At 34.7% G+C, this 24,872-nt stretch overlaps 1 long non-coding RNA gene across 1 annotated transcript in view; it reads left to right on the forward strand.

Moving 5' to 3' along the window:
• The first annotated feature begins 1,135 nt into the window (after nucleotides 1–1,135).
• The window catches only part of LOC135206900 (uncharacterized), a 100,889-nt gene continuing 77,152 nt past the window's right edge, over nucleotides 1,136–24,872 (forward strand). Inside the window, exons 1-2 of the long non-coding RNA XR_010312836.1 lie at nucleotides 1,136–1,226; nucleotides 9,667–9,795. This is a non-coding gene — a long non-coding RNA (uncharacterized LOC135206900). The remainder of the gene's footprint in view (nucleotides 1,227–9,666; nucleotides 9,796–24,872) is intronic.

A 24,872-nucleotide genomic window follows, 5' to 3' on the forward strand; every position in this document is an offset into this window, starting at 1 on the left:
GGATTGTATCCCCATTTACTTAGAGGTACGATATAGTACCTGGCTTCTGCATATATATATATATATATATATATATATATATATATATATATATATATATATATATATATATATATATATATATATATATATATATATATATATATATATATATATATATATATATATATATATATATATATATAGTGTGTGTGTGTGTGTGTATATATATATATAAACTTTCTCGTCGCTTTAGAGTAAGTTATCACCAGAAGGATGGCGTTGCTAGTATGATGCACTTTAACTGGGTCACCTGGTGAGCTGTAGGTAGGACGGGCTCCAACCACGAACATTAATAAGGCAAGCCCAGCTCTTTACCACTGACTGGGCTCTGGAATAAGAGCGATGAAGAAATTATGACATGGGTATATACGAGTACTACTTCTTTTCTTCCTTAATAGCAAAATAACAACGGATGCTATCATTTCGCTGAGCACCTATGAATCGTGTCTAAAGTCCGAAATAACGCCTTATGAGAAATGTCATCACAACATCCCTTCGAACACCAGCCGGACCATTTCGGTCATCTACCTCCATTTTCCCTTCGTTTCTACAATCCTGCTTCCCACAGGGCGTTAGTGCCGTCAGTGTACCTCAAGCGGTGCGCTGTAGTCATTAATGGTTCTTTGCTACGTCACTTCGGCTAAGCGTGGAAAAAAGAGTTCCACACTTTTCATGGTTTAATTATGGTTAGATATATTATTTTCTTATATCATGTGATTTATTTACCTATATTCTAGATCATTTACATATTTATATATATGTTTATATAATAATGACTTAATAAAAAACCATCAAACAATGGTTGTTTACGTCGAATTATTAAGCAGCGGAAGTCGATCTAGGATTTTAGGTTTCCATCTAATTACTATAAATTAAATCTATGTAATATTGATTTAATAAATGTAAAATATTGATCGTGATTAACTTGATATGGGAAACCTACGGAAAATCATCTTTAAATTAAGAAGGAAAGCTTGTTTTGTTTTTGTATACGTTAGATTTTACCGATGGTTGCATGAATTTCAAATCTAGGCGACGTTAATTAGTGGTGTGGCAATGTGGCAACACTGTATCATAATCATCATTCTTGGGTGGTTTGCAGTGGGAAGTGGACGCGAGATGAGAGTGCACGCCGTTTTCGACGAGTGTCAAGCTATCCATCGCTTCATTAACGTGAACCAAAGGTTTGTTCATTTGGGTTTTAAGTCTGATTTAACATATTCCTCGAAAAACGTTGTTGGCGGTGTTTTAAAAGCAACGGGTTTCCTGCATTTGGTGTGAAAGAACCGGCTCCCTGGAGGAGCCAAGGTGCCTAGTACTAGCGCATGATTGGTGTTACATCTGTCTCATCTGTTCCAGTTGGTGCTTTTACATCTGTCTGTCAATCATATTTACGTTCTTTATCGTGACTTTTGATGAGTGTAATACCCGTAAATCAGGCCTGTTTTAAATTATCAGTGACATGCTTTTCAAATGCTGCGGTATACTTCACTGCTTGGAAAGTTGATTCCCTCCATCGTTCGGTCTTGAAAGCATAGACCGAAGTTTATTTTCTTCATTCCAATTCCATCTGAGGTCATCTATTTGCTACATCGTGATATTGTGTACTATTCCTTCTTTCTTTTCCCTATACTTCGCAAACCCAAAACTTTAAGGAAATATATTGTAGTACTAACAAGTTTTATGGCTCGGTAATCTTAGTAGGCCTATAAGCGTCTCGCATGAGTTTTTTTTTTTTTTTTTTTGTCCTAAGATCTCTTAGAATTTCTCTTACGACTCGTATAGCTTTAAAAGAACTGTTTTCAACCAGCCAAGAGCCAATTTAATGATAAAACATTTCATCAAGGTAAGGCGGTGGTTCAGGATGCCAAGGCAAAAACACGATGGCGTGACTGAGCATGACATTCGCCCTTACCAAATGAAATCACTTTTACCTACTCTTTTTGTATATTCGTGTAAGGTAAAACTTTGCCATTAATGTATTTCGATCAAGAAATCCAAATGATGACCCTGGAGGAGGAGCTCATGGCCGTATTTGGTAAAATCTGGTGGCCATTCAGACTAAGGCTGCTCTCTCTCTCTCTCTCTCTCTCTCTCTCTCTCTCTCTCTCTCTCTCTCTCTCATACTACAACACGGACGTAATGTATTATTTTTAACAAGCTTCCACTGAACATGGAAGCAGAAGACTTACATTTAACAAGGAAATGATGGCGCTGATTTCAAGTACACTCACACAGTTTAAAATAACGCTAGGCCTATACTATAGGAGCCCTACGAGAATGTGACTCATCAGCAACAAGATTAGACTTGTTTGTTAATATGCAGAAGCTAATGATTCTCTGTACGTCTTTTTAGTATATTGTATAAACCTGTTTAAACTTGTTGGCAAGATTTCCTGCCCAGCTTTTATGATAATGATGTATAATCAATAAACTTTATGAATTTTATTTTGAATTTAGGAAATTAACAAACCTGTCTAATCTTGTTGCCGACTAAGCCACATTCTCGTAGAGCTCCAAATGTGAGCCTGACGGTCTTGCAAACTTCATTGAATGACTGTAGTCAGTTGTAGTATATTGTAGACTTGTAATGATGATATAGTGTCATTTTCATAATAGGCCTATACCTACTAAAAGACACGTCTAACGGTCTCAACTTAATAATAGGCTTATGGTAGCAATCTCCAATTCTTATGGTAGACTTTGTGATAATAAGCATTCATTCTTATGAACGGAACACTATGCAGTAAAGCAATGTGATTATTATAAAAGACTTGCCATTAAAAAGCAAGATAAAATTTATCTTTGATGACACCACATTATTTGGGCTGTTAGTCGTACCCTTTTTAAATTCTTTACTTGATTTTTATATTCAACTTTTTCCCACATAAATCTTTCTTCACGTAATTTATTTAAAGCTTGCCGTGTTATGTTGGGAAGCCAACGTTGAAGAACCATCTCGATAAAGTTGAAAGTCTACCGATTTATGTCAAGTGGTTTGTTTTCCCGCCAACACGATGAGTGACGTCATGACGAACAGTGTCACTCAGATACGGAGGAAATCTTATCCATATTTTAGACTGAACCAAATATCTATAGATATTGATATTAGCTTAATTATTTAAGTCTTAAATATGAATAATTAAATGGTCACCGTTATTGAGATTTTGAAGATCAAATTGCTCCGTAATTAGTTTTAGGTTTGAAAATGTTAAGTTAAATGTAAATTCATGCTCGTTTTTCTGTCAGTTTCATATGTTCTTTGTATACGAATTAATCGTATTCTGATTGCAAAGGTTATATATATATATATATATATATATATATATATATATATATATATATATATATATATCTATATATATATATTATATATATATATATTGGGAATGAAAAAAAAAAGTAATTTTAAGCAGAAAATGTTCTTTAAACATCCATTTTAAGGCTTCATTTGCCCGTGAGGAGAATTTTGAAATAACTGCTATCATTCGTGCATCTTTTAGGCTGTATAACTGCTATCCGATGTCTAGAGATTGCTTGTGTCTAGGATGTTGCGTGTGGAGTAGAGGTTGAAGTAAACTAGCGAGTGGATTGATAGTCTTTTGAATGATTCTTTTTCTTAGAAGGACTCTAATTAAAACAATTAGCTAACAGTGGTAATGTATGATGTTACGTATCAAGTATGTAGTGGAAATATTGCTGAGCAACATTCATTTGTGAACGCTGACTTTAGCGTGTTCTATCCTGCCACATCATCACGATATTGTTGAACCAGAAATCCCGCCCGGACTAGGTCTACCCCTATGACTTTATATGGAGGAGAGATTTTTAAAAATACATTTGAAATCTTTGATAGGTGTCTAATGATTCAGTTAGGCTTACTTTTCTTTTACTTTATTTATCAGTGTCCAGTGAATACCACTGATAGGGAGGGAAAGAGGGAAATAAATGCAATGATGACGCATTCATTTTTTTACGAAAGTACTTTATTACATCGGCATACGCCCTCCATCATCCTTCAATACGGCAACACCGCCCCGCCCCCCCCTTCCCAGGCTACACTCAGACTTCTTGCTACCTACTCCATCGCCTGAAAGCAGCACTAATGGTAACGGTTTTTTTTTAAAATCCCCTTCTCTGACAACCAAGCCTTAAAATGCATATATATATATATATATATTATATATATATATATATATATATATATATATATATATATATATATATATAAGTATGTATAACTGAATCACGAAAGTTAGGAACGTGATAAAATCCATAAATATAGATTATATGCCACGAAGGAAAAATAAACGAATGAGTAACTGTCGAGACCTTTCGACGTTTCCACGTCCTTTACTGAGCAGAACTGACAAACATGGGACAAAAGACAAAACAAGAAGATTCGTATAACTGACAGATAGGGATTATAACGAGATTAGTACCTAAAATCCGACACACCTGGAAGAGAGTAACCTTCCCAATCAAGCATAAACAATGGGTGCGATTTAAAAGTTTAAGATAAACATCTCAGATACAAGGACAAGACAATACAGGTTAGACATACATTACAACGAAAATAACTCAAAGGCAACTAATTTTGTTTTTATTTAAGGTGTGTCGGATTTTAGGTACTAGTCTTTCTTTATAATCCCTATCTGTCAGTTATACGAATCTCCTTGTTTTGTCTTTTGTCCCATATGTGTCAGTTCTGCTCAGTAAAAGGACGTGGAAACGTCGAAAGGTCTCGCAGTTACTCATTCGTTTATTTTTCCTTCGTGGCATATATCTTTATATATATATATATATATTTATATATATATATATATATATATATATATATATATATATATATATATGTGTGTGTGTGTGTGTGTGTGTGTGTGTGTGTGAATGTATATGTGTGTGCGATGGTGTGTGAATGTATGTTTGTGGGCTATAGAAATCCCTCACCTTCCCCTTCGCCTACCCCAATCCCCTTTCCCCTTCCCCCTTCCTTTGTAACTATGTGGTGACCGATCTAGACAAAATTTGTTGCGTGGCCATCATTTGACCCAACTTCGACAGTGAGTAGGTTTAAAACCCTTAACCTCCATCCCCTTTCCCCCTTCCCTTTGTAACTTAACCGCTTGACAGATCAAGACGAGATTTGACCCAAATTAGTTCATCCCCCCCTCCACTTACCCCTTCGACCTTCCCCCATTCTTTTGTGACATGTGGTAACCGCTTGACCGATCTAGGCAAAATTTCGCACGTGGCCATCATTTGACCCAACTTAGATAATTGAATAGTTTTCAAACCCATACCCGCTTTCCCCATCCACTTTCCCCCATCCCTTCGTAACTTATGTGGCAACCGCTCGACCGATCTAGACAAATTTTGGCATCTGGCCATCATTTGTCCCAACTTAGATAATAAGGTAGGTTTCAAACCCATACCCGCTTTCCCCCCTTCCACCATCCCCCTTCCCCCTTCAAGACAAAATTTGAGATGTGGCCATCATTTGATACAACTTAGATGATAGAATAGGTTTCAAACCTCTATCCCATTCCACTCTCTATCCCTCATCCCATTGTAACTTATTTGGTAAAAAGCTTGACAGATCTAGACACGATTTGGCAACTGACCATCATTTGACCCAGCTTAGATAATAGAATAGGTCTCGAACCTGCATCCTATTCGCCCCCCACTTCCCCCAACTCCCTTCCCCTTTCCTTTTACAACTTATATGGTAACTGCTTGACCAATTTAGACAAAATTTGGCACGTGGCCGTCATTTGACCCAACTTAGATAATTGGGCAAGTTTAAGACCCTTACCCCTTCCTCTTCCCCTATCCCCTTTTCCCCCTTTCCCTTTATAACCTATGTACTAAATAAACTCTATTGATATATCATACCCCATTTCATGTACTCTATACCAGAGAAATATATTTAAAATGCTTTTCTTTCATGTGATTGATTATTTGTATCAAGGTTTGTGTCTAGGTTTAGAGGGAAAGTGTTAGTGTGGGGGGGTGGGGTGTGTTTAGTTTTAGTGAGAAGGGGTGAAATATTAAATACATAAAATGCTGGCCAATGTAATTGAAGCAGTTATCTTAAGAGGAATGTGAAATGTGTGTGTGTGTGTGTGTGAGAGAGAGAGAGAGAGAGTGGAGGGGTTGTTAGGGAGAGCATCGGTTGTCACTTAGAGTTTTCTTGGGCAGCATAAGGTTGGCTGGCTAGTAATATATATATATATATATATATATATATATATATATATATATATATATATATATATATATATATATATATTTATACATAAAAGTATTCACTGTCATTATCACTCAGTGACTGAAATCACTATAGTTCTTGGTTTAATACATATATTCCATAATTATTTTTTTTCAATGATAACCTTTTGAAGTGGACTCCTTGGTTTTCGGAAAGATAGTTTCAAAAGTTGGCTGTCGAAAGTGCACTAGGAAAAAGAAAGAAACTGAGGGAAAGGGCCAGAGTAGACTATATGCTGTTGCAGCGTAGACGAAAGAGGAAGTTATTGAAAGTAATAGTGAGAAGAGTGCCGTTAGAGGTATGCCTGTTAATAAGTTAGTTAAATCGAAAGAAAGGGCCTCAGCGGCGTGGTTGGTATAGTATTAGCGTCCCACCACGGTGGTCGCGGGCTCGATTCTCGGCCATTCCATTGAGGAGTGAGAGATGTGTATTTCTGGTGATGGAAGTTCACTCAGGACGTGGTTGGGAAGTCACGTAAAGCCGTTGGTCCCGTTGCTAAATAACCAATGGTTCCATGCAACGTAAAAGCACCATACTAAAAAAGAAAACCAACAAAAGATAAATCGAAAGTTATATGGCATATGAATAAAGATGAAAGGCAAGGAGTAATAATGTAATTAAGTGGTATATAAATATAGATGATTAGAAAGACAGTAATAATGTAGCTAATAATTGTAATTAGAGCATGTGGGATTAATAAGCAACTAGAGAGAAATGCAATATGGCCTAAAAAGAAAAAAAGCGTTTATGGGGGTATGGATAAAGAAACCAAGGTTGAGGAAGTTATAAGATTCTGTGTTGGATTCATATGGATTTTGGGTTGTGTTTATGTGTATTGGAGTGTATGAAGACGGAATGAAAGCACTGCAAGTCTAATTTCCCGTTTTTACTTCTCGATATATAACTTTTGATGGTTAAACTTTCTTAACCTCATCAACGGGACGACATAACCTTGACTGATAACCATCTAAAGGGATACCTCTCAATAGTTTCTTACATTGCGAGTGAATCCATCTTAACTTATGAATGTGTTTAATGAAGGAAGGAAGCGAAATCCAGGAACGTTTATAATTAAGGCATGTTGATCATCATGCCTTCCAAGTATCGAGGGAGCTTCAGTGTTAGTAACTGAAGGTGCAGTTGTGTTAATAGCTGAAACCAAGTCATGGCAAAGGTTAAAGGAACACTTTTAAAGAAGAGGCGTCTTTATCTGAATAGGAGTGGTACTGATGATGTTGCAGAGGGAGAGAGAGGTAGCGCTGTTCATTCAATAACAATAAACAATTATTTAACTGATCAAAATAATGGGTGGTAATTAGTAATTAGTATGCGTGATTTCGTGTGAACACCTTTGTTAGGTCAATATTTGATACGTACATCGTTTCATCCCCATTTAATGCAGCAGTTCAGAACGATAATGGCCAATACGTTCGAATTTAACGGCTTGTTTAATAGCATTCCACGCAGAGCAGAAATTCAGATGTAGAGACATAAAGATATATCTATTGAAAGGCGCTTGATACATGATAACTGTGGTATTTCTGAAGTGCCGTCAGTGCAACTCGCGTGGTGCACTGTAAGCACTACTAAAAGTTCTTTGCACTGTCCCTTCGGCCCTTAGTTGCAACCCCTTTCATTCCTTTTACTGTGCCTCCATTCTTATTGTCTTCCATCTTGCTATCTACCCTCTGATAACAATTTTTTCATAATGCAACTGCGAGGTTTTTCTCCTGTTCCACCTTTCAAACCCTCCTACTGTTTCCTTTCCAGCTCTGAGTGACCTCATAGGTCCCAGTGGTTGGCCTTTGGCCCCAACTCTATATCACATTCCATTCCATTCCTTTCCTTTCTATTCTATTCTATTCTATTTTCTTCTTTAGTTGTTTCCTAGAACTTCTTGCATTTTTTTTATTCTGTTATGCATTATTTTTATATCATTATTCCTTTTTACAGTACCTGGTCGCTTTCATTTAAGAAATACTCCGACCATCGCTTGTTATTCAGAAAAAGATATGGCTTATCCATCCGGATACATGATAATAGCAAATCTCTCTCTCTCTCTCTCTCTCTCTCTCTCTCTCTCTCTCTCTCTCTCTCTCTCTCTCTCTCTCTCTCTCTCTCTCGGTGTAACCTTAACTTTACAGTAATTTTCATTTCACTGTAGTCTCTACACTTATTATATTTAAGAAAATACTAATGGACGATTTGGCTCATGAATTGTTATTAATTTTATTCGTTTCTGTAATTATTTAAGGCGGCACTAGGGAGAAATACCATAATGCTCCACGAGAAATAGCGATTATATTCGTCTGAACTTCAAGGATACAAATAAAGTGGGATACGTTCTAAAATGAAGACGAAATACAAACCCAACAAATAGTTATAACCAAAACTAGTCTATGGAAAGTGGTCACCAAAAACCGATCCATCAGATGATTGGAATGAAAGACAGTTAATGAAAATTAATTTTATTGAAAGGTAATGGATGGTGCCCTCCACTTTAATGCCCTAGTCACAAAGCCACGGTGACCTAATATCATTTATCTTGTGGCCACGACCGAAGACCCGTCCGCTGAATGGAGTCGCTCAGGGCCCATTTGTTTCCATAACGATCTTGGAGGGCTGGCCATGGCAAAGCCGCAGCGATGAATCGATCATTGTTTGTATCGGATCGGCTCGCACAAGTGGGAGGAAAGCCTAGATGCATACGGATAAAAGTTCATAAATTTAGCAACATATTTTCGATGTTAGGTTATGGATACTACACGTAAAAATATTCATGGATATAAGCTAAAAGTTCTTGTAAATTTGTGAACTGTTCTGGAAAATCTGACGAATATTTTTGGAGTTGTGAAAAAATAAATAAAAGATCACATCTCGTGGAAGGCTAACAATAAAAGATAGACCCTCAAAGTAATTACTGCTAAACATTCTTATTAGAAACAGCCGGTCTAGAATTGTATAAGTTTTCACGGAACGCTAAATGGATGCAAGTTGAATTTATAAATATACGTACATAGTAAATAATTCTCAAATGATCTGGGATAGTCAGTTTTGGATATTGATACTTAAATTAAGAGGAAAAATCTTTGATGTCTCAAAAGGAGATGAAATAGAGAAGTTTGCAGACCAGTATCCAATCCTAGAAGTGATGTTTCTTTCACTTTATTAACTCATGAAGCTCAATTTCACATTTTTTTTACTCCTATATTTGCTATCTTTTCTAAGATTAGTAGGGAAGAATTTAGAATAAATAGAACGTATTGACATACGAAACATCGAAATACTTTTCATATTACAACATAAACTCCTACATCAGTTACTTAATTCCATTTTTGTTTCCTTATTAACAGGATAGCCCATATGGAGCGTGACCGTCAAAAGAAGAGTTAGTTTGTGGACTTCCCCTCTAAGCCAGCGATGTCATATTGCCTCCCAAAAGAAAGAAGCAAGGTAAACTACACATGAGCCACAGAGGAAAGGTGAGACTATAAAATTTTACAAATAAACGTCATGAGATTAATCGAGTCGATTCAGCAAAAAGTCAATCTACGTTACCATTAAAGCATAGGATTTAAGAAATGTTGTCTGCTAGAAACTAATGATGCTTTGTCACGATAACCTGTTTGTTTAGATGTATAAAATTGAGAAACATTAGTAAAATAAACTTTAGAAACGGAATAAGAAATGAACAAGTAAAAAATGAGTCAAAGTTTCTTCGGCGCAGTCGAGTTTTCTGTGTAGTGCATAATTCCGTATGAAGCTCAGCGTGACCTATGAGACTTTCAGCCACAGCCCGGTGGTGACTTGTGTTTTTGGCACCTATAGCGATGCCAGACACACGATCATGGCCAGTTGTAACCTTAGATGAAATAACTACTGAGGCTGGAAGACTGCTGCTATTTGGTATGTTTGATGATTAGAGGGAGGGTGATCAACATACCAATGTGCAGCCCTCTAGCCTCAATAGTTTTTAAGATCTGAAGGCGGACGGACAGACAAAGTCATCTCAATAGCTTTATTTTACAGAAAACTAAAAATCTAAGGAAGAAATTGTATTTCTCTCCAAGCAGTATTGTAGCACACGCCAAGTAATCCCTTTCCACATTTAATCTGTGGAAATCGTAATTCTTGGACACGGCGGTGCTGACGTTGTTCCTTTTTATATGCCACTAAGATTTAGAATTCCCTTCCCGTCTTGGTTTTTCGTGTTTTTTTTTTTTTCTACACCATTTATGATTTAGGAGGTAACTATTTTAGCCCTTTCTTAGTAGATAATTCTTCTCTGACCCAGCCACCGACCATCCCTCCTTTTTTTTTTTTTTTTTTTTTTTTTTTTTTTTTTTGTTTTTTTTTTTTTTTTTTTTTAATGGTCCTGATTTCTTTCGTTTCTTGGCTAGATAATGTGATTGGGTGACCAACCCCTGGCCTATGCTGCTGTGAAGACGATATGTAATTCTTTTTGGAAAGCGGGAAAATTCGAGGAGAAATCGCGGGCAAAAGTTTCTGATGAAAGTTATGTTTTACAGGTCGCAACACAACGGGAGAAAAAAATATTCTTAATTTGGTGACGAACCTCAACTATAAGTAAATCAACTTTGTTTATCCAGCGATATTACGCGTATGACGTAGATGGGCATTTTATGAAATTGATACTGCCAGGGATACAATTTGTGCAGACAATGTTTTATGCTTCTGCAACTTATGAGTAGGATTACAATAATTATTCGAAATGTCAATGGTAGTATAACGCTTTATTTCTATGAGTTTCCCTAACATATGAATGCCATTTAAATATGTCTCAAATCATTCGTTCATGTTTTTCACACACACACATTTACATACATATATATATATATATATATATATATATATATATATATATATATATATATATATATATATATATATATATATATATATTTATTTTTTTTTTTTTTTTTGTCTTTTCTCTCACCGTCTCCCCCACTACCTATTTTCTCATTAGCTATCGCTCATCTGCATGATATTGTTTATATTTTTCTTTCTATGTTTAATGTCTAGTAACCTCTGTACGTCGTGGGTTAAATGTAGAATTTTACGACAAGAGAAATTATTAACAATTTCCCAGTTCAGAATTAGGTACATTTTACTACCTTAGTTCCTGCTTGACTGCCGCCAGCTGGGGTACAGAGAGAGAGAGAGAGAGAGAGAGAGAGAGAGAGAGAGAGAGAGAGAGAGAGAGAGAGAGAGAGAGAGAGAGTGCTTCAAAGAGAACCCAATATTTTTTTTTCAGACTCCAAGTGCCTCAGGCCATTAGGTCTTTCATAAATTCTGCGTAGATCATCAATACGACGTCGTTTTTTTTATTTATTTGTTTTTTTAGCTTTTTATTTTTTTTCTCTCTCCGGTTGTCCTTTTGGAACAATGAAAAGTTTATAAAAGTGATATGAAATAGAAGGTATAGAATATTATACATGAATAAAGTAAGCATATAAAGGAAAACATACAAATGGAACAACTAATAATACCACTGATGATAACGTTCTATTCATCTTCACTCATCTAATTACCGAAGGCTTTGCCTTGAGTCCAGTTGTACTGTCGCTTTCCATCTAAAACTGTAACGTAATTGGGCAAGATTCGTTCTTTATTTATGTTGTATACTGTGAGAATGAACTTTTAGTTTTAAACACAAAATGTATTTCCTTTAGCACTAAAATTTTCAATTGTAATATGCCCCGAAGTCAGTACTTGCATTCTATTTTATTCATCCTTCACAGATCTGATGCCTTTATTCTTACCCAAGGTAATTGTACAATATTCCTTGGCACTTTATGTCGAAGAGATATAAGATTTACGATGTTTTGTTTTATTATTTTTCAATTATAACAGCTTAACACATTTTTAGCATTTATCTGCAATTAACATGTGAGCAACCAAGGCTGCACAATTTACGTTATTTATTTATTTATATATATATATATATATATATATATATATATATATATATATATATATATATATATATATATATATTTTTAACGTTGCCAGAACTTTTATCATTGTTTTGAGAATTAAACGGGAGTTTTATCATTACTTGCAACAATGTTTTTTGTAGCGTGTCTAAAATTCATTCAAATATACTTACACTTTGTATGCATTACAAAAAGTAAGATGATTTTGTATTTTTTATGTATTCCGAATTTTATTTTTGCAAGAATAAAGTAAACAAATTTCGAATATTAATCTTAATTGTTATGAATTTCGAATATTAATCTTAACTACTATGAGTATCGAATATTAATCTTAAGTGCTATTATAAATTTCCCTCTCTCTCTCTCTCTCTCGCGGGAACTCTAGAAATGTGTGTCAAAGACCAGAAATTGCCGGGAAGGCTAGCTGCCTGAGAAACATATCTGATTTCTAAAAGTGTCAGCTTTCCGTTCCCTCTTCCTCCGATGTTTATCTCCATCGTTCCCTTCTGTTTCTCCGAATTTCGTCTTCATTCGCAAAATAACGAAATGTTAAAATTAAAGTGGCATGTCGTCTAATGCCACTATCTGCTTCTCAAATTCGGAATTATGTTTTTTCTCTCTTTCTCTCTCTCTTCATTTATTGAATCCGTTAATCTTTCTCTTTAAAGAGCCTTTAAAGGCGTATTGGGAGTTCCCGTACGGAGTCCATTAATTAAGACGTTTTTCTAGTAGTGACCGAGCTTGATCGCTTAATCAAGAAGGGAACTCGATTAATACACACTCTCTCTCTCTCTCTCTCTCTCTCTCTCTCTCTCTCTCTCTCTCTCTCTAACACACAAACACAATTATATATACCGAGGAACTTTTTGATTTTGTACGTTTTTAAGTATTTATGGGAAACTACTTTAGACAACTCAGAATATGACAATTCTGGTCTATTTTTAGACAGTTCATTTAGAGTGCGGGAAAATTTCCTATGTATCATGAGATGTGAACCTTTGGCGAAAGAATAAGCTCCAGATTTTCGTTTTTTCTCTCTCCACTCTTTTCCCTCCTAGGTCCTTCTCACTATTCTGACCACCATTTACGCAAATATAGAATGCTTAATAAAAATTGATAAATTTTCCCTTGAGAGAAGAAAAATGTCAGGTTTATGAGGAACAAATCAAACCCCTCCAAAAATCTGGCAAAACTTGAACTCCAAATAGCTGTAACTTTAGTACTTGGTCTCCATATTCATTTATTTATTCTCCTACAATGCAAATTCAGTTAAGACGATTTGAAAGGAAAACATCGCATACTCATCAGTTGGAATAAAGTTGAATGTGTGTGCACTTATCAAAGCGGTAACTCAGACGCATGAATGTTTATACAAGAGCAACGTGTATTTTTTAAAAACTCAGTTAAAGGCCAATGAGATCAAAATTACAATACACATTAAAACATTCTTAAAATCTTCTAAAGGCATTTGATATCAAAACTATAATACACATGAAAAAATTTTGAAAATCTTCAAGAGGCCAATGAGATCAAAGCTATAATACGCATAAAAATATTTTGAACATCTTCAAAAGGCCGACGAGATGAAAACTAAAATATATATTAAAAAATTTTGAAAATCTTCAAGAAGAAAAGGAACGAAAAATGACAGATCCAAGAATAAGAGGGGTGTTAACCAACGAACCAAGGAGATCGATAGACTGGTTCCCCCAGAGGCGAAACTCAGAATCAGGGGCAGAATTTTGATGCAAAAGCCACAAAGGAAGAATTTCACAAAGCGGCCGAGTAAGAGGGTCTGCCTAAATGAATGACCTCGTTTCTACAACGTTGCTTTGGTTACATTTTTTCGAAATAACGAAATTATTAATTTGCTCCATCTTCCTAAAAGGCAAGGGCATGAATTTTAATTGGATCGATCGTTTGTGAAAGATTCACTAAAATAAATGTCTTTGTCCAATCTGATAATGTCAATAAATTAATGTTTCCAGTTTTTGTCCTATTATAAATCTCATTTAATGCTGCGTCCTTGGCTCGATCTTGTTAATTAAGGAATAATTGAAATGACCTCATCTTAAAAAAGGACATTATTTGTTGTAGGTTTGACCTTTACAAAAGGTTATGTTATTATTATTTGACTTTCATAACAGAAACTACGATATAGATTTGGTTTTCATCTTTAGCTTTAGTTATAACTTAATTATCATAGTTAGGAACCTCATCCTCATTAGACATTAAACTGACGTATTGTTTATTTCATTATTATTCATAAACATTTTAGCTTCTGTTAGTTAAGTAATAATTTTGCTTAGTTTTGGAAGGTGACTGAAATCAATTATGCAACATTACTGGTTGGTTGTACTAAAGCAATATTTAAGTTAAAACAAAATAAAGTTGATATAGATTATATATATATATATATATATATATATATATATATATATATATATATATATATATACATATATTATTATATTTGTTCCGAAAAGCTATGGTAATTCATCAGCGAATGTGAAACCTAGCGTTTTATGTGCATGGGACATTTCATAGAATAGATTAGACATATTCCAAAAGGACAAATTCCTCACAGACGAACTTTAAGTTGTTTCCGCCGAAAATAATGACATCCCGGGTGCGAGCGAACTCATGAATATCGGTGGCGATATTACATTCTCGGGACATTACCTAATTTCAGATCTTGGGGGACTGTAAATGACTTGTTTTGGAAGTTTTATAAATAGACTCTGCTGCCTCATTTACATTTTAATGGGGATTCACGGACATAACCGTTTCACAGGCCAGAGCTTATTTTGCTTTGATTGTGGGGAAGTGAATATTGGAATATCAGCTCGTCCCTATTATGACCCCAGCCTTACATTATGCAAACATAATGTAAATGAAGGTACAGGTGAGAGAGAGAGAGAGAGAGAGAGAGAGAGAGAGAGAGAGAGAGAGAGAGAGAGACAGTTCTTTTTATTTTAAGAGACAGTATTTTGCATTCAGGTTTGAAATCGTCAAAACACGTAATACATATAAGACTTTTTTTTTATTTCATTTCATTCCTATATTTAATCTTGCTCTTTCGAAGATGTAACGCAGTATTTCTTTTAAATGACTAATGAAAAACCGAGCATTTTTGGAGTTTGTTTTGACTCGAGCAGGAAGTCATCAAGATTGAAAAGGTTATGAAACAAAAGAAAGATTTAATTTTATTCATTTAGAAACTTATTGGTAAGGAAAATTTACCAATTTTCTCTTCCAGTAAGCTGCTAATCGAGAACTAGCCAAACCCAAACGCTTTCCCTCTAAACCTAGACATAAATCTTGATAAAGAATAATCATATGAAAGAAAAGAATTTTGAATATATTTTCATTCCTGAAAATAATAGCAGAAAATATTCCACCATCAACTTTAAGGAGGGTTTTCGAATACCAATCTAGAAAATTTTGTTCACATTTCAAACTGAAAGCCCTGTGTGTTTTTTTTATTTCAGAAGTACCGATCTTTCAGTTGTTCTTTAAGTGAGTTGTAAAGTAACTGATCTCATGATGAGGAAAAGAAAAGTCATGTGGCTAAGTTACGAGCAATTAGAGAATGTAATCATTTTATATACACACTCTCACACACTACCTCACACAATCGTTCAAAATGTAATATGCTTTGAAAATAAGTCATTTATCATATAGCAATTGGTGTTACTAAAAATAAAGTCATACATGTAGGCGCGACGCGCTACATTATATTCAATTCAGTTTTAACGTTTATGACATCATTTCAAATGAATTGTTACAATACGCTGATATAAAGACGAGGAAGGTATGTAAGTTCCGCAGTGGTAACAAAATTATTCCTCTTCAGCAATTAAAAACTTATTGGAAAAAGTGGAAGCTTTTTTTTCCGTTTCAGAAAAATGGCCAGTTTTCTCGAAACTCCGATTATCGCCAAATCTTTTCATTCTTGTTATGAAACAGCAATATTTTCAAAACATGGAGACAGGAGTTAAAAAAATTCGTCTTTCCATGTTTTCTCTTTTTTTTTCTTATTTTTTTGTTGTATAGTTGGGAATTCGATAAAGAGTGAGAGAGATATACGAACAGAAGAGATTCATTTTTCTTTTCAGTAACAAAATGCTAGCTTCACATTTTTTTTCGTCTTTTTTTTTTAGTTTGTTTTGGTTTTGGCTTTTTATTTTTTCAGAGCAACACTTCCTAGTTTTTTTTGGATTTGAATTCTAAAGTGCTTTTACCTCCAAGAAATAACATATTCAATGAGATTTAGCAATAAATTGTGATTGAACGGGAAGAATCTTCATCTCTGCTATCAACTGTTCTCTTTTATCGGGGTATAAAGTGTCACTGATAATTTCTAGGAACCTCAGAGACATAATTGGTTCACTGGATTATCTGTGACTCTAACTTGGCTGTAGGGTGTCATTTCAAGTGCCACATACAGTTGCCTTTCGCCGTTTGACCTTTGCCATAGTCTTGGGTTTGAGCTCCCTTGTTTGAAACTATAATCAAGCATAGTTTTCATTTTTATTTTACACTTCCTTAGATATTGAGCATGTGCTTTTTTTTATTAAATATTTTTTGTTTGTTGTTATTAAAGAATTATGTAACTTTATAATAAATCAAAGACCATTTAGTTCAATACATGCCTTTGGAATGAGCTCATCACAGAAATGGGAATTGCTATTAATCTGTACATTACACATACCATACAGGCGGTAAATATTTCATTGTCGCTTTTAAATGTTGATATATTGAAAAGACCGTGGGATCATCAGTTGAGTAGATGATAGGTGAGTATTCTTTACTCCTATGAATAACTACCCTTTTCAGTCATTTTTTTTTTTTTTTTTTTTTTTTTTTTTTTTTTTTTGTATGGGAGATGTATAGATTTTACGTTTTTCTCAGGAAAATATTATAGGGAAGGTTTTACGTTCTAGGGAAAGATATACGATTTTTTTTATTTTTTATTTTTTATTTTTAATGTTTCTCTGAGATGTACAAGAACATTAATTAGCTAATGTAGCCAGTTACATGTGGTAATGTTTCTTTTCAAACGATGAAATGAACGATCAGATTTAATGAACGAAAGGTAGACCTGTAAGAAGGTCCTTCAAGGATGCTTTCACAAAACAGCGTCCTTGGAACCCACTGTTATCTCGAAGAATGCGAAATGTCCCACAAAAAGACGAAAGGAATCTTTCTCGCAATAACCATTACGGATAGCCATTAGGAGGAGACGTTTTGTTTTCAGCAGATTATCTTCTTTGCAAACGAACGCATTATGCAAATGGGATCTTGATTTCTTCCTATTGAGACGCTCGCTACAGACCACAAACACACGCATTGCATTTACCATGGAATTTGCAAGCTTCTTGCGTTGCTTACATATGTGTGTTTATGTTATTCCTTTACATATATTTCCAGGTTACATAAAGGTCCCAGACAAACATTAGTTTTATTTCATTATTATCATCACAGTATTGACATATGAAAGTATAAGAATTCAATTGCCATCACACTCTAATGATAAGCAAAAGAAGATTGGTGCTCTGAGAATAAGGGATTCATAGAAGTTCGAAGAAGATTCAAGAAAGCCGAGATATACAGATATAAAAAAAACAGAGGGTACGTTTCTTGAAAGAGCAATAGATGTTCGATGAATATTAAAAATAAAAACCGAAATATCAGAAAGCAGTGGAGTTTGCTTTCTGGTAAACTGCGAATTCTAAGAAAAAGTAAATACCCAGCCTTTAATCCGTTCTTGAAAACATGGGAGAGTACCTCACAAGAGGAGGAGAGAGAAAACTTCTTTGTGAAGAAGGAGAGCAATCAGAGAAGACTTATTGTCTGGTTGCAATGCGGCAAGAAGCTTCTGCATTTTATCTGTCGAATAGCGAGGGAAAGAGAGAATAGCCATGAGACCATGGGAGAGGATACATGGAATAGATCCACTCAAAAAACATTAGGCTGAATGTGTAAGTCGAGATAAGATGGATATTAAAGGTTCTGAATTTGGTAGTACGTTATATCTCTTATGTAAATTCTCCATAGACATTTTTGTAAGATTGGATTGTACTTCATGAAGTTTGAGGAATGGAATCTAAAATTTCGTTATAGGCAGCAGGATCGAGTCCAGGTCGTTCAATTGAAAGACGAGACCGCTGCCAGCCAAGCCACACAAGTCCTAAAAGAAGTTGGAACCTGTGTACCACTGTACCTAAGGTTTTACCTGGGCAGGCTAACTGCCTTGCATAACGACGTGTTATCCCCAAGTACCCGATTGACAGCATTTCATTCGAATGATCCTTTATGAGTGAATGTGATAGAAATAATCAACACACGATAACGCGTGGAGCTGAAAGAGATTTCTGACTAATATCAGGATCGAACCCGTGTCTTTCAAGACATCCCGGATGCCATCTCACTCGTCTGAGAGAAGTAAATGATAACCGGTTACTTTTTAAATTATTTATCTCCCCGACAAACGAAGCGGTATAATGCATAAGTTTATAGAATATTTTTTGCTCATAATGACTTTTTCTTTCACTTCCCAAACATTGGCATTAAATCTTGTTGCATCCTGAATATATATATATATATATATATATATATATATATATATATATATATATATATATATATATATGTGTGTGAAGTGTGTGTGGTGTGTATGTATTTATGATGTATGTATGTATGTATGTATAAAACATTCAACCGAAGTTACTTCTGTCTCCTGTTGTATTACCAAAATTTGAACCAGCTATATTTTCCAGGGAGAGAGAAAGAGAGAAAGAGAGACTTGGTGAAGCGGTATCCATTTTCCATATGTCTTACCAAAGCTGGAACAGAATTATCCTGGATATTAGATTAGATGTTTGAGCCTCTAATTTACTTCACGTATTAAATAAAATGTGCTTCTATTCCTTTGATTACGATCTCGGTAATGATACAGCCTTCATTATCTGGAGGGTAATCACCAGATCAGTGAAAATATACTTTCTTCCTTATGATGATTACGCGTTCAATATTTGACTCTTTTTTCTGGTGTTAGATTATTTTTTTTAATTATTGTCCTGTTTGACCTGAACTTCCGCCTTAGACGCCTTCATTAAGATACATAAATCCTGAACTCTGTCAGGTTACTTTTTAAATCTCTAAAACCTCACCGCGACCTGTCGCAAAGCACACCAGATATACCCTTCATTAAAGTTCTCACCTGCCACAAACCACCCCCAACCCTCCGCGTCCCCACCTCGTTGCTCTCCCATCCGCCACTTAGACATTGTATGGATTTGATTTATCAAATGCTTTTCAACTCTTAAGAAGTAATGTTGTAATGAGTGTCAGTCATAATTTGTGTTAAAAGGAGGCATTTTTAATTCTGTTGTCAGCTCGTTTCTTTTATCAGAATATAGGTATCACTTATAATTTCTCAGAACTAATGCAACAAATATTCCCCACGTCCTTGGTTCTCTGGAGCACCTGTGACTAACTTGGCCGCTGGGTCGTCTCAGGTGGCATATTCAGTTGCCTTTCGCCACCTGATACCATAAAATTTTGCAGTAATACCAAACCTTGGTCTTGGGTTTAAGTTCCCTTGACTGAAAGTATAGTCAAAGGTAGTGTTTATTCTGCTTTTTTTTATTTTATTTTTAATTTTTTGGCATGTAACCCAATGTTGTCTCTTTTTGTTTATTATTGATTCATTACTTATCTTTACCGTTGGACTTTTCTCTCACTTATGATTTCTTCAAGGTCATTGTTATTTTAATAAGTATCTTTAGTTTTTTGTTAATATATAAATAGAGAATTACAGGCCTTTGTTATTAATATGACTTGCTAAGAAATTACAGATCATTTTGTAAATTACTTGCTTTTTTACGCTGATATTGGATAAATTAGATTAAAGAAAATCTATTATTTTGCTTAATATTTTTTGGGTGGGGTCGGTTTTCTGTGAGAAGTGGGCATTTCCTCTTTAGGATTTTATTAGAAGTATGGGAGATTTTTATTTTTATACTTTTAAGGCCTCTAGGATTTTTTCTTGGGGATAGTTTACAATTGTATTAGGGTTTCAAAAAAAGATATACGGGTTTTTGTATTTATTTGAGATGTATGAAAACACTAACTGATATTAATGTGGCCAGTTACATGTCATAACCAGGGGATGATATACTTTATAGAAAGGTCTTACAAGACTGCTGACATACAGCTGACCCCCTAGAACCCCCTCTCTTTTCAAAGAATACGAAACTTCCCCCCAAAAAAGACAAAATTAATCTTTCCTGCAATAACCATTATACCTTGCTATGAGTAAGAGGCCTTTTGTTTTACGCGGATTATTTTCATGGTAAAAGAACTCATTATGCAAATGGAAACTCGATTGCATCCTATTAGACTCATTCACATAATAGACCACAAACACACTCTCTCCATTTATCTAGCAGGGATTTAACTTTATTCCCATTCCTTTACATATATTTTTCAGTTCCATAAGATTCACAGATAAACTTTAATTTTGTTTATTACCGCACAGTATTGACCAGAAAAAGAAGGCATTCACCTGTCATTACGCTATTAGTAAGCAAAGCAGATATATATAGAAGCCTATGGAATAATGAATTCATGGAAGATCGGTGAAGATTCAAGAAAGCACAAATATTTAAATATGAAAATAGAAGAGATGTTTCATGAAAGCACAGTAGATCGTCGTTGAATATTAAAACAGTAGAAATACCAGAAAGCAGAGAATTTTACTTCCTGGCAAACTCTGAATTCCAAGAAAAAGAAATAGCAAGCCATCATCCGCTCTGGAAACTTGAGAAAGTACCCAATAAATTGAGAAGAGGAATGACAGCACTTTTTTGTGAAAGAGGAGAGCATTCAGAGAAGATGTATTTTTAGGGTACAATGCGGCAAGAAGCTTCTGTATTTTACTTTCCAACTAGCGAAGGTTAGAGAAAGTGAGGGAGAATAGGTAAGAGGCCATACATGAGGATGTATGTGGAATTGATCCACTCATACCATTAAGCAGAATGTCGTGATAAGCTAAATGCTGAAAGTTATATACAGTTCGTATGTAAGTTTTCCAGTTCGGTGACGTATCGGTTAATTGACAGTTCCTGGGTTCAATGAATTATGGTTTCAGGGACATCTCCTGGGTTTAGTGACGTCCCGGTTCATTGTCATCTCCTAGGTTCAGTGACGTCTCGGTTCATTGTCATATCCTGGGTTCAGCGACGTATCGGTTCAGCGACACCACAGGTAGCTTTCGGTAACCTGTTTCACCAGAGATATGTATCACTAACTGCTTTTAAAAAAAAAAAAAGAATTCAGAGGTATTGAAAATTTCCTGCACCTGTTGTTACTCGTTTCCTCGATGGTATTTGTTGCAAGACTATAGATAGATAGATAGAGATTTATTGACCAAATATTACAACTTTCATAATAACAAATTATTGCAAATTACAATATTTTCATATCTTTCAAAAGATAATTTTTTGATCCAGTCAGTATCAAAATAGCAAAACGACATTGTAAAGCTGCGAAGCACTCCGGAATAAACAAAATAAACGACAGAAATGATAACGTTCGGTTATATCGTTAGAATTTAATAAACTATTCGTACACCTACATATAAAATCCATGACAACTAAGTACTAACAAGTACTGTCAAATTTTATTGTCAATTTGTACAAGAAGCAAACAACTTGATGTAAGAAGAGAGAGAGGTGAAAGTATTCTAAAGACTGCAGACACTAAAAATTAGATTTTCACCAACCAACAAATGAAAACTTGCCTTAGCTTGGTCTCACTAGGCGAAATTAATTAAATTCCTCCCGAGCTAATGTTACATCATCTCGAAAGGAACTCTTGCGCTTAGGTTCATCAAATAACCCTTAGTTTACCTTTTCTCTTACTCATTTCGAAATACTTTGTACTTGTGTATTTATTTCTTATTACTTCTTATTTTATATTGGTTTCCTTGAGATTATTATTATTATTATTATTGTTATTATTATTATTATTATTATTATTATTATTATTATTATTATTATTATTATTATTATTATTATTATTATTATATTATTATTATTATTATTATTATTATTACGGAATTTGCAATAATTCTAGAGGAAAGACTGAAATAAATTTGTATGAAATTTCATATAATTTTAGGCTAAAGGCATCTGAAATTGTTATTTAGAGAATTTTAATAATCTAGAGCTATAATAGGCAAATTGAGCCCACCAGAAGACTACACAAACCTTACCTACCAGAAGTGTTTAAAGAAAATAATCCATTTTATCCAGGAAAGCTAAATAAAAATGCTTCAAATTGTATCATCTGCATTACTAGCAAGAAAAATTTGGTAAGCTGGTCTTAATCCATGAGCAAATTAAGACTTGATACATAATGAAATTGGTATGCCCTGTATCTCTGATTGGGGATTTATACTGATTTATTCAATATCAAATTTTAACATGCTTCACTATAATTCACACGTATTTTATGGTATGAAAGTACGTGAAATGTCACATCGATCATGGAGAATTTCCGCTTCAAAAGAATTGCTTATTACTTATAGATTCAACTCTTATTTTATTAAAGATTTGGATATTTAAAGATTAAAAAAATTAGCAACATTTAATTGTGCATGTTAACTTGCCTCCTCAGATGGTGTCCATGTGAAACTTTTTAAAAGAAATTTCGAAAGAAAGCCGTCTCATTTTTCAGGGCTAGAAATAAGAAAATCAGTGAGATACAGTGCGGCCATTGAATTAATAACCACCGTCAATAAAACTCAGAAAAAAATGTCACTCTTCTATTGGTTCGTAAAAAATGATATTTTGGAAAGGAAATGAAAGGAGGACGTTCCTTCAGACGTGTTCTGGATTAAAACGCTGCGGAACCCTTCAGTAAATAACTCGGCTAATATCCTACCGATATATGCAGGTCCTCTTATGATCCTTGATGGTATTGTGTTCTCGCCTGATTACCTGGATTAGAAAGGGGGAGATATGATGATTTTCCCCATATTTATTTTGTCTCAGGAATGAAATTCATATTAATCATGAAAAAAAAGGAGAGAAGCTAAATCTTCAAGATGAAATTCATATTAATCATGAAAAAAGGAAAGAAGCAAATCTTCTCAGATGTTTCACATTAATTAAATCTTATGAATACACAACAATACATCATTTCTTGATGAGAATCTTCTCATAGAGAAAAATCTATCAGACCTGGGAGCTAGTGAAGTAAGACAGGAGAATGAGACAAAGTGGATGGGATGAAAATGAGTGTTATTGCGCTCTCTCTGGCTAGGAAACATCCTGGTAATTTGGCACACGATACTTTTACTCCAAGAGAGAAGACTGGCACGCACTTCGATATTTATTTACAGATATATTTTTATTTGCGGTCTTTATCTTTGGAAATAATGGAGTAATTATATGTACTTAATTGTATTCTTTCTCTATGAACGCCTATTTTAAGATATGTGTACAGGGAGCTAAAGGAATAAAAGAAATTAATTTATCCAAAGAAAATAAAGTACACTTACTTTAATTAAAAGTTGAAACGTATATAGTTCAAAACGGTGAACTCCGGTTTCTCCAAAACTTGAGAATTGTCAAGGTATTAATTAGAAGAAGTGTTGGAGCAAGATTTTTCTAGCGTTTACGCCCTCTCATTCCCTCTCGGAATGAGACTCTGTTATGAAAGGAGGGGAAGAATTAGCATACAAAGTAGCGTTGTTAGGGAACCCGGAAGGCAAGCGGTAAAAGAAAAAAGAAAATGTGTCGTGGACTTCAGCTGGTCTGAGTGTAACTGCGTAGCAATCATTGCGTTAGGCGAAAATGAGTTTACTTTGAAGTGTTCATTCAGTCCCCCTACATCTTGTATTCCTCACCTCACTCTCCGAAGTAGCATGGATATTTTATCTTTATTATTCGGGAGATGAACCCTACTCATATGGAACATGCCCATAGGAGCCACTGACTTGAGATTCAAATTCAACCTTTCAAAGAATGTGGGATTTTCATGATATGAAGACAGCAAGGGGTAGCATGGGTGGTGGTAGGGTAGGGGTGGGGGAGGGGATGTGGGGTTTGTCCCAACTCCCTTTCTCACCCTACGAAGGAATGGCTCGGGGAGGAGTCTTCTGGTACCGGTTTCTACAACTAAACCGATATGGTCAATGTACCCCAAAAGAATTATATTTTTTCAAGAATTAGGCGGAACTTCAAAAAAAGAAAAAAAAAATCCTTAAAAGCACCCTTTTTTTTTTCTTTCTTTTTTTTTTGGAAAGGTAGCATCTCAAAACTTAAACGTGCTTTATTTATATGGCTGAATTAGACTCGCATAAGGTTGAAAGGCGTCTCAAGAATTTAAAAGCTTGAAATGAAAAAGACTTTCAAAATTCTTAGTAACAGTTTCCAATCAAGTATTTTCTTTGCACTAGCCTAACAGAAATATAAGGCAGAGCCGATGAATATGAAACAGATGAAAATAGAAAAACACATCGTCTCTCTTTTATATGAAGGATATATAGTTTATAACCAACTGTTTTAAACATGTGTCACTGAATACAG

This window comes from Macrobrachium nipponense, chromosome 31 (genome assembly GCF_015104395.2).
Source record: "Macrobrachium nipponense isolate FS-2020 chromosome 31, ASM1510439v2, whole genome shotgun sequence".
NCBI classification, from domain to species: domain Eukaryota; kingdom Metazoa; phylum Arthropoda; class Malacostraca; order Decapoda; family Palaemonidae; genus Macrobrachium; species Macrobrachium nipponense.